The 10,147-nt window shown below is 36.9% G+C and overlaps 1 pseudogene; it reads left to right on the plus strand.

Annotated features, from left to right (window-relative positions):
• Window positions 1–3,596: 3,596 nt before the first annotated feature.
• On the plus strand, window positions 3,597–9,321 carry LOC133260190 (poly(A) polymerase alpha-like; annotated as a pseudogene).
• Window positions 9,322–10,147: the final 826 nt, after the last annotated feature.

Genomic DNA, 10,147 nt, shown 5'->3' on the forward strand with positions numbered 1-10,147 from the left:
TATCAAAAATACCACCTGATTGGACTAAAGGGGACAAAGATATTTTGAAATGCAAAAAGTTCCCAACTTCTAAGGGCAAGACGCAGAGTAAGAGATACTTAGCTCCAAATACTGGCTACTTCTTCCAGAAAAGCTGGGCTAACTCTGAGGCAAAGCCAAGACTTTTGTAAAACAAAGGATTAGGAACTAGAAGTACACTCCACTGAGACTATCCCTGGTGTCTAAGAAAAAGGGAAATGTTGGCCACCTGATGCAAAGAGCCAACTCACTGAAAAAGACCCTGATGCTGTGAAAGATTGAGGGCAAGAGAAGTGGGCAGCAAAAGATGAGATAGTGGATGACATCACTGACTCAATGGATGTGAGTTGGAGCAGAGTCTGGGAGAGAGTGAAGGACAGGGAAGCCTGGTGTGCTGCAGCTCATGGGGTCGCAGTGTCAGACACGACCCAGCGACTGAACAATGAACAGCAACGACATGAATCAGTATTGCCTTGGGCCAGTGACAAAAATCTGCTTTTTATTCTTCTTTTAAAATGCAAGTGTCCATTGCAATGATGTTAACTGTGTTTTACCAGCATATGTAGGTGGTTGACAATCTATTATTTTATTTCTCATGTCTCTGGATCCAGAGCAACTCAACCCGAGCAGCTGCGTCCAATAAACCTCAGACACACAGGGACATAGTTCAGATGATGCCATTCTGGATTCCGAGACAGAACCTGAAGGGCACGGGGCTTTTGGAGGAGGGAGGGATGTGTTTTGCATGTGGGAGGTCTGTAAATTGCTGTGGCCAGAGGGTAGACAGCGGTAGACTGTTTGCAAAGATGTGCACATCAGTCTCTGAATCCCGCCTGTCTGCTGTGTGAACGCTCCACTCCTCCACTGATGAGAGATGATACTTCCCTTCCCTTTAGACTTCCCTGGTGGCTCAGAGGGTAAAGCATCTGCCTACAATGCTGGAGACCTTGGTTCGATCCCTGGGTCGGGAAGATACCCTGGAGACGGCAATGGCAGCCCACTCCAGTACTCTTGTCTGGAAAATCCTATGGACTGAGAAGCCTGGTAGGCTACAGTCCATAGGGTCGCAGAGTCGGACACGACTGAGCGACTTCACTTCACCCCCTTTGGACTTACACAGGCCCTGTGACATTTCAGTGAGTACAGTAGAAATGACATTGTATAATTTCTGGGCCTGAGTTTAAGAAAACTTCCAGTTTCTATTTTTTTTTAAATTTTATTTTATTTTTAAACTTTACATAATTGTATTAGTTTTGCCAAATATCAAAATGAATCCACCACAGGTATACATGTGTTCCCCATCCTGAAGCCTCCTCCCTCCTCCCTCCCCATACCATCCCTCTGGGTCGTCCCAGTGCACTAGCCCCAAGCATCCAGTATCGTGCATCGAACCCTTCCATTTTCATCTGGTTACCATGTAAAGAAGCTTAAACCGGCTTCTTAATGATGGTTGGAGAAGGAAATGGCAACACGCTCCAGTACTCTTGCCTGGAAAATCCCATGGATGGAGGAGCCTGGTAGGCCACAGCCCATGGGGTCGCAAAGAGTCGGGCACCACTAAGCGACTTCACTTCACTTCTTCACTTTTAATGATGGTTATTGGAGAGTAGACGAATGAGCAGAATGGAGGGGAGGGAAGAGACTGAGATTTTGTTCAGGAGAACCGTGGCCCCCACTGCATCTGCAGGCTGAACGGAGCCACATGAATGACTTCCACGGACATCATGTGAAGTAGAAACTAGAACTGACCAGGTGAATACACCTCAGTTTGGGGGTGGCTTTCTTATATGGCAAAAGGGAACTGAGCTTTATTTGTCTTAATATTTAGAGAGATAGTAAAGTTGGGATAACATTTCTTTTCATTTATGGCTTATATTTTTTTCAAAACAATTATTTTCACTGACAGATGAGCATAGAGAATTTATGGACAGTATTACAGGAAGAGGTAAAAGCACCTTTATATGATGGCATTATTAGCTTTCCTTCTTTTCTTATAACCAATACTTTTTTTGACTATAAAACTGATTATTTTGTTACTCTTTTTGGAATAGTATGCATATTACTTTCCTTGTAATTGTGCTGATAATTGAGTATCTCATTTATATCATCTAGTTTATTTCTTTGATCCAAAAATAAATACCAAGAATTGCAACTTCTTTGGAGCCAGGCCTAAATATCTTTATTTTTTTTTTCTGCTTTTAATTTTGTATATAAAACTGTGTCTTAAAGTAATGAATGACTCTGGCATCTTATCACAGCCCTAAACTGCAAATTTCCAGTGGCTGCAAAGCTGCTATTCATAAAGTAATGCTTAAAGAATCACAGATTCCTAATTTAAACAGGAACTCAGCAAGAAAGACTAGCTTTTCCTAATCACAGAAAACTCAGGTGTTTCATTGGAAATACATTCAGTTGCTATTTCAGGATAAAAGAAAGGCTAGTGAAATCTAAAATGCAAACTGTAGAAAAGTTATTACACCTATATACCATTTTTTGTAATATGTGTTTGATTAACCAAGATTTAATTTACATCAATATCCTTTTATAATTATGTGATCATTTTATTGTTATAAGTTATAATTTAACATTATATTTAACATTAAATAGTTACAACTTTACAGATTAAGTCAAAACTCACTTTAGAAGATTCCTTTCTTTTAACTGACATTCCTTTAATATCATAAGTTAAAATATTACTATTTTGGGTTGCTATATTTTAAGATTATCTACATAATAACAATTATGTGTTAAATTATAATTACAGGAAGAAATGAAAAATTTTAGATGTTTAAATTCCCACAGATTTTTCAATAATGAAAGAACAGACAGTTTGGAGAAAATACCTAAAGAAGTTCTACTTTCTGAACTTTGTCTTCTAGGAAGTATTTGAGGATGAGATGGTTAGATGGCATCACCGACTCAATGGACATGAGTTTGGGTAAACTCTGGGAGTTGGTGATGGACAGGGAGGCCTGGCGTCCTGTAGTTCATGGGGTCGCAAAGAGTCGGACATGGCTGAACAACAGAACTGAACTGAACTGGAGTATTTGATTCTTTTAAAAATGAAGGACTAATATCTAAAGTGTTTTGTGCTATTTAAAATATCAAAAGTCTTCTCTATTTTTAAATGATGACAAAACCTTCTCCTAAACACAAGACCTGGTGCTCACTAAATTTCTATAATTAAAAGTTTCATTATTATTATGCATAAATTATTTCAAACATTTTTGATATTTCTACACAGATTCGGTGTGAGTAGAAGAGATTAAATTGGACTAGGAGTCTTGGTCTTGGCTCATTTCTAAAAATTATATCATCTCTTTCTTATTGATATGTGTGAAATATTTCTGTTTTGATACAAGTCCCTTTTAGGTCATATGGATTTTCAATATATTCTTTCACTTTTATGCTTCCTTCTTCACTCTTTCAATGGTGTGGAGGACAACTCCCCATGGGGTTTCTGCACATCTGGGATCTGCTCCTATTTTTGGGTGTTGTTTCAAAGATTTATAGGAAATAGTTTGGGAAGGTAGAGATAGGGCCTCCCGTTGGGTAGAGAGATTTATTTTCTGACCAGGATGACAACAAAGCCTTCTCCTGGAACACCGTATGGGCTGCTTTTGCTAGCAGCCTTCTTGTAAGACTGGAGATTCTGCTAGCTCGGGTTCACTCCTGTAATGCATCCCGCTGCTGTAAAGCATCATCCGATTACTCACAGTGTCCTGCCTGCCCTGGTGCTCAGGGAACTGGTATGAGTGTTAGTCTGTCTGTTGCTCCTGTTGTAAATTAAATACGTTGACTTTTGCCTTTGACTTAGGAGCTTCATGCCCACTGCCAGTATCCTTGTACTTCTAATTATTTTTTGATTTATATATTTTGAGACCATGTTTATCTAGTATATTTTAAATTGAATAATTTCTGAGTTCGTTAGCTCTTTATTGTTTTAAAATGCTTTTTTATTTTGCTCATAGTATTTACTGTCTTACTGTCCATTTTGTCTAATATTATTATCAACATATACTTTTGATCCTTATTTTTAAATCAACATGATCTTTTTAAAACTGGATAATTTATTTTTGTTGTGCAGTCTCTAAGTCGTGTCTGATTCTCTGTGGGCCCGTGGACTGCAGCACACCAGGCTCTTCCGTCCTTCACTATCTCCCAGAGTTTGCTCAAATTCATGTCCATTGAGGCGGTGGTGCTATCTAGCCACGCCAACTTTCCAATATTATTAGCGTCTTATATTAGTATGGTCAATTTGTTTGCATCAATGAACCAATATTGACAGTTTTTATTACCTAAAGTCCATATTCTACTCAGATCCCTTACATTTTGCCTAACCTAATTTTCTGTTCCAGGATTCCATCTGGGCACCACGTTCCATTCAGTTGTCATGTCTCCTGAAGTTCCTCTTGACTGTAATAGATTCTCAGAATTTCTTTGTTTTTCATGACCTTGACAGTTTTGAGTACTGAATGGGCAGTTCATACAGTGTTCCTCATGGGCTTGTTGACTGTTTTTCTCATGATTAGGCTAGGATTATAGATTTTTACTGAGAATGCTTTGGAGGTGAAAAATTCTTTTCATAGCATTAAGCTTACATATCGTCAAGATGACTTATCACCATTGACGCTCACTTTGGTCACTTGGCTAAGATCACTTTTTTATGGTATCCACTGAAGCAGAAACTTTTAATTTTGCTGAAGTCTAATTTATCTGCTTTTTATTTTGTCCCTTTTGTTTTTGCAGTTATCTAAAAAGACTTTGTCCAACCCGAGAATTTGAAGATTAACTATTGTATTTTCCTCTTATATTTTTACAGTTTTAGCTTTTATACTTAGATCTATGATTCATTTTGAGTTCATTTTTTTTGTATGGCAAGAGAAAGAAGTTTTAACTTTATTACATTTGTATGTGAATAGCACCATTTGTTGAGAAGACTATTCTTTCTGATTGAGTTGTCTTGGGACTCTTGTCAAAATTCAACTGACCATTAACATAAGAGTTTATTTCTGAACCTTCAGCTCTATCACATTGATTGATCAATTGACTATTTATGTCTCTGTCTCTCTATATTTCTCCTTATTTTAGTTCCACACATTCTTGACTATTTATTGTAAGTTTTCAAATTGAGAAGTGAGTCCTTCAGCTCTGTTCTTTTCCCCTATCACTTCTCTTTTTGTAAAGATTGTATTTCTGTATGAATTTTAGATCAGTGTGTCCATTTCTGCAAAAAAGCTTGCTGAGATTTTGATAGAAATTGCATTTACTTTAAGATCAGTTTGAGGCATATTGCTATCTTATCATTTATTAAGTTTTATAATCCATGAACATGTTTTTTTTTTTCTTTCATTTATTTAAGTCTTCTATAATTTCTTTCAGCAATGTCAAAGTTTTTAGGTTATAACCTTTGGATTTGCATTACATTTATTCCTAAGTATTTCGTTTTTTGATGCCATTGTTAATTGAATTGCTTTGTGATTTCAATTTTTGATGGCTCATTGGTAATGTATAGAAATAGCAACAGATTTTTCTATATTGATCCTCTGTCCTGCAACGCTTATGAACTTGTTTATTAGTTCTAAAGTTCTTAATGTGTCCTTAAGTTATTTTGTGTATATATATGTATATATATATAATCATGTCACCTATAAATATAGCTTTATTTAACCCCATTCTAGAAAGGCATTATTGCGAACTATAAAGTCATGAAAAACGAGAATTACAGGATTCATATGGGTACAAGTGGCACAACTGAATCTGGATGCATCTGAGATCAGAATCATTCTTCTTTATAGACGTCTAGCATAATATCAAGATGAAAAAACATTGTAATGTATTTTAAGATCCTTGAAAATAACCTCACCCTTGAAAATGAATGCATCAATTTTTCACTGTGTTCTCTGGCTTCAATCATTCATAATTTGGTAAAGTCGCAACGTCTTTATCATGCTAATCGTGGAGAGTACACATCACTTATAATCATTTCTCTTATCTCTATACTGATTAGAGGACAATTTCCTTTCTTTATGTGTGTGTGTGTGTGTGTGTGTGTGTGGTGTGTTAGTCGTTCAGTTATGTTTGAGTCTGAAACCCCACAGACTGTAACCTGAAAACTCCTCTGTCCATGGAATTCTCCAGGCAAGAATACTGGAGCGGACTACTCCCTTCTCCAAGGGGATCTTCCCAACTCAGGCATCAAACCCGGCTCTCCTGCATTGCCTGTTTACTCATTTACTCGTTCATTCATCACTGGGTGAATGCTTAAACTGCTTCCACCTTTTGACTATTGTGAATAATATTTTATGGACATGAGTGTCTCTTTGAGATCCGGCTTTCAATTATTTTGGGTTTATGTCCCAAAGTGGAATTGTTGGGTCATATGGCAATTATATTTTTAATTTATTCAGGACGTCACCCACTGGTATCCATGCTCACCAGCAGGTGACAAATGTTTCAATTTGTCTACATGTTGGCTCAACCTTGTTATTTTCTGCTTTTTTAAAAAAAAATAGATTCCCAGTTTTACAAAAGAGGAGTTCTCAAGACTGTTTGCACAACAGTGTGAGTGTCTGTAACACTGCCTGCTTGCGTGCTCAGCTGTCCCGTTGTGTCTGACCGTTTGTGACCCTGTGGACCGTAGCCCACCAGGCTCCTCAGTCCATGGCACTCTCCACGCTAGACTGCAGTGGGTTGCATGCCCTCCTCCAGGGGATCTTATCGAACCAGGGAATCAGACCTACAGCTTCTGCATTACAGGCAGATTCTTTACTCCTGAGCCACCAGGGAAGTCTGTCCTTAACACTAGTGAACTGTAAAATTCAGAGTGGTTATGGTGGTAAATTTTTATGTTATGTGCATCTTACCACAATTTTTAAAAATTAGAAAAGTGAAAAATACCAAAAAATGTGAATGTGAAAAAAATGTTAAGAATTACCATAGTTAGAAAGAGTCATAAAGTTATTGCCTCTAAATATTAACAGAGGGTAATATTTAATATTTCCTAGATGAGACTTTGTGTTATATAATTGTATTTTTTTTTTCATGAAACCCTTCTTCTGGAAATAAGAAATATTCACTTTAAAAAGTCTTGGAATTTTCATCTTTGATTTTAAAAATGTCACAGTACTTACCTTCAATTTTTGCAACATCATTCTTGATTTTTTATGTTGCAAATTTTAAGTGGATATTAAAGCCACTCACCACCAAATATATTTCATTCATATGGCGATTTTTGATAGACATTTAATTTTATGACAGTTTATTAACACTGTAACCATAAAGAGCATTGATGTGCAGTTGTAATTTTAAAATGTATTTTCAAATTTTTTAAATGTTTCTAGATTTGTATTAAAATATGGGCTTAAGTTTTTCGCTGCTCATATAATTCAATCTGAGCAGAGCCCCATTTTAAGGTTATTTTATTCTGTTACTTAGAAGCAGTCAGTTTCTGATGTACTGGCTACATATTAGCATAGCATATACACCAATCTTTAAAAACTTTAGAATGTAGAGCCACAGTCTAGGAAAGATAGCAATGTGTGCTTAACTTGAAACTTACATTACATTTCCTTCAGATTAAATTGTAAACTCAGTGAATTTTCCATTAGACTTAGTTCTTTAATTATCATTTATTAATATTATTATTATCACACATCCACTATGTAAAGCCTGTATTACCTGTGATGTGCTTCAAAACCAATCTTACATGTTGGAAACATTGGAAAAAACTTGGAAAAGTTGATGTATTTAACTCAGCTCATGTAATTTGTAAGAGATTGGACTCTGCTTTTGAATCAGTTACCCAGTAAGGCTGTTAATACCTATTGTAGTTTAATGCATTACCTGAGAGAAATTTAGGCATTCAAATACAGCATTATTTTTATAAATTCCAAAGCAAGGATAGATTATGGAGGTAGATGTATATAACTATAAAGATACAGCTAACTACTAAATGTTAAGAAAGGAACTTCCACTTTTAACCCAGAATATCAAAGCATATTCTGGTCAAATATACTTTAAAATACACGATGAGAGAGTTGATAGTAGTGGTTTTTGCATCTTTCTACTCAAAGCATAGGAAAACTACATTAGATGCTCAATAAATATTTGCTTGTAACAAGTAACAAGTAATGAATGACAAGGGGCTATAGAACACTAAATGATGCCAGCTGCCAAATTCTAAGACAACATTATTTCTGAAAGGGAAGCTATTGAAGCTCCCCACCAGACAGCCCTATTCGTGGTGGCTGGCCGAATCTCGGCCAATTATTTTTCAGTCAACGACTATGTCAAATGCAACAGTATAATCTCTGATGAAAATTTAGTATCCAGGCCATGTTAGGACGAAGGGGAAGGAGGAGAAGCGCTTAAAGCGGCGGGAGCGGGTGCAGGAGTCGGGTAGGACCCAGGGCTAAGGCAGGCCCGCACCCCCTCCCTCCCGCCTCAGTGGATCATGCCCAGGGCGGCAGCGGCGGCGGTTGCAGCAAACACGGCCACCACAGAAGCACTATGGCATTACTTCTCCCATCAGCTTAGCAGCCCCCAAGGAGACTGACTGCCTACTCACACAGAAGCTAGTTGAGACTCTGAAGCCCTTTGGGGTTTTTTGAAGAGGAAGAGGAACTGCAGCGCAGGATTTTAATTTTGGGAAAATTAAATAACCTGGTAAAAGAGTGGATACGAGAAATCAGTGAAAGCAAGAATCTTCCACCATCTGTAACTGAAAATGTTGGTGGGAAAATTTTTACATTTGGATCTTATAGATTAGGAGTACATACAAAAGGTGCTGATATTGATGCACTGTGTGTTGCACTGAGACATGTTGATCGAAGTGATTTTTTCACCTCACTCTATGATAAGTTGAAATTACAGGAAGAAGTAAAAGATTTAAGAGCTGTTGAAGAGGCATTTGTACCACTTATCAAACTGTGTTTTGATGGGATAGAGATTGATATTTCGTTTGCAAGATTAGCACTGCAGACTATTCCAGAAGACTTGGACTTAAGAGATGACAGTCTGCTTAAAAATTTAGATATAAGATGTATAAGAAGTCTTAACGGTTGCAGGGTAACCGATGAAATTTTACATCTAGTACCAAACATTGACAACTTCAGGTTAACCCTGAGAGCTATCAAACTGTGGCCCAAACGCCACAACATCTATTCCAATATATTAGGTTTCCTTGGTGGTGTTTCCTGGCTGTGCTAGTAGCAAGAACTTGCCAGCTTTATCCAAATGCAATAGCATCAACTCTTGTACATAAATTTTTCTTGGTATTTTCTAAATGGGAATGGCCAAATCCAGTCCTATTGAAACAGCCTGAAGAATGCAATCGTAATTTGCCTGTATGGGACCCAAGGGTTAGTGTATTATTTTTTCCCCTACAAATTCGCACTGTGCAATAACGAGTAGAAGTCATCTGCATAAACTGAGGGAGACTTCCCATTCTGTTACGTATGAGTGGACATATTCGTATCACACTTTCTTTTTAATCTCAACTAGAATTGTCCTCTGGTGTGAGAAGCGTAATTATGTACCCTGGAACCATGTTTAATTGTACGTAGTTTATAATATCAAAGTCACTAACAATTTATATATAGAACTACCTTATAAGTCAAAGTTGTGTGAGCATTTGCACTTAAAAAAATAATAATAAAAGGATACTAAAAAAAAAGAAAATTTAGTATCCAGTAATGAGCAAATTTACTATTATTCCCAATACTGTATAAAGTGAAATTAAAGAACAGTAAGATCTTTCATTGATTAATTAACAAAGATATTTGAGATTTTTGACCAAAGCAAAATTAGTAAAGAAATATTGGCATGATCTGAAGCGCATCTTTAGCCACCTCAGATGCAGTGAGGAGAGTGAGCATCACACTCCAGTGAAGAATTCTGCATCCAGCGTGGACATGGACTGAATTAAAGCACATTTTTCTTTGACATTGCTCGTAGAGTGGCCTTATTATTCTCTTACATTTTACAAGGAAAGACAAATCAATGACTATTATTTTCATGAACACAGAAGTGCTTCAAAAAGATTTCTTTTCTGAAATCTGAAATACTGTTTGAAAAAAAAAGTGTGTTTTCTTTGGGTAGCAGTTGTTTCTCCGATGGGTTTTGCTTA

The sequence above is a fragment of the Bos javanicus genome, chromosome 14 (assembly GCF_032452875.1).
Source record: "Bos javanicus breed banteng chromosome 14, ARS-OSU_banteng_1.0, whole genome shotgun sequence".
NCBI classification, from domain to species: Eukaryota; Metazoa; Chordata; class Mammalia; order Artiodactyla; family Bovidae; genus Bos; species Bos javanicus.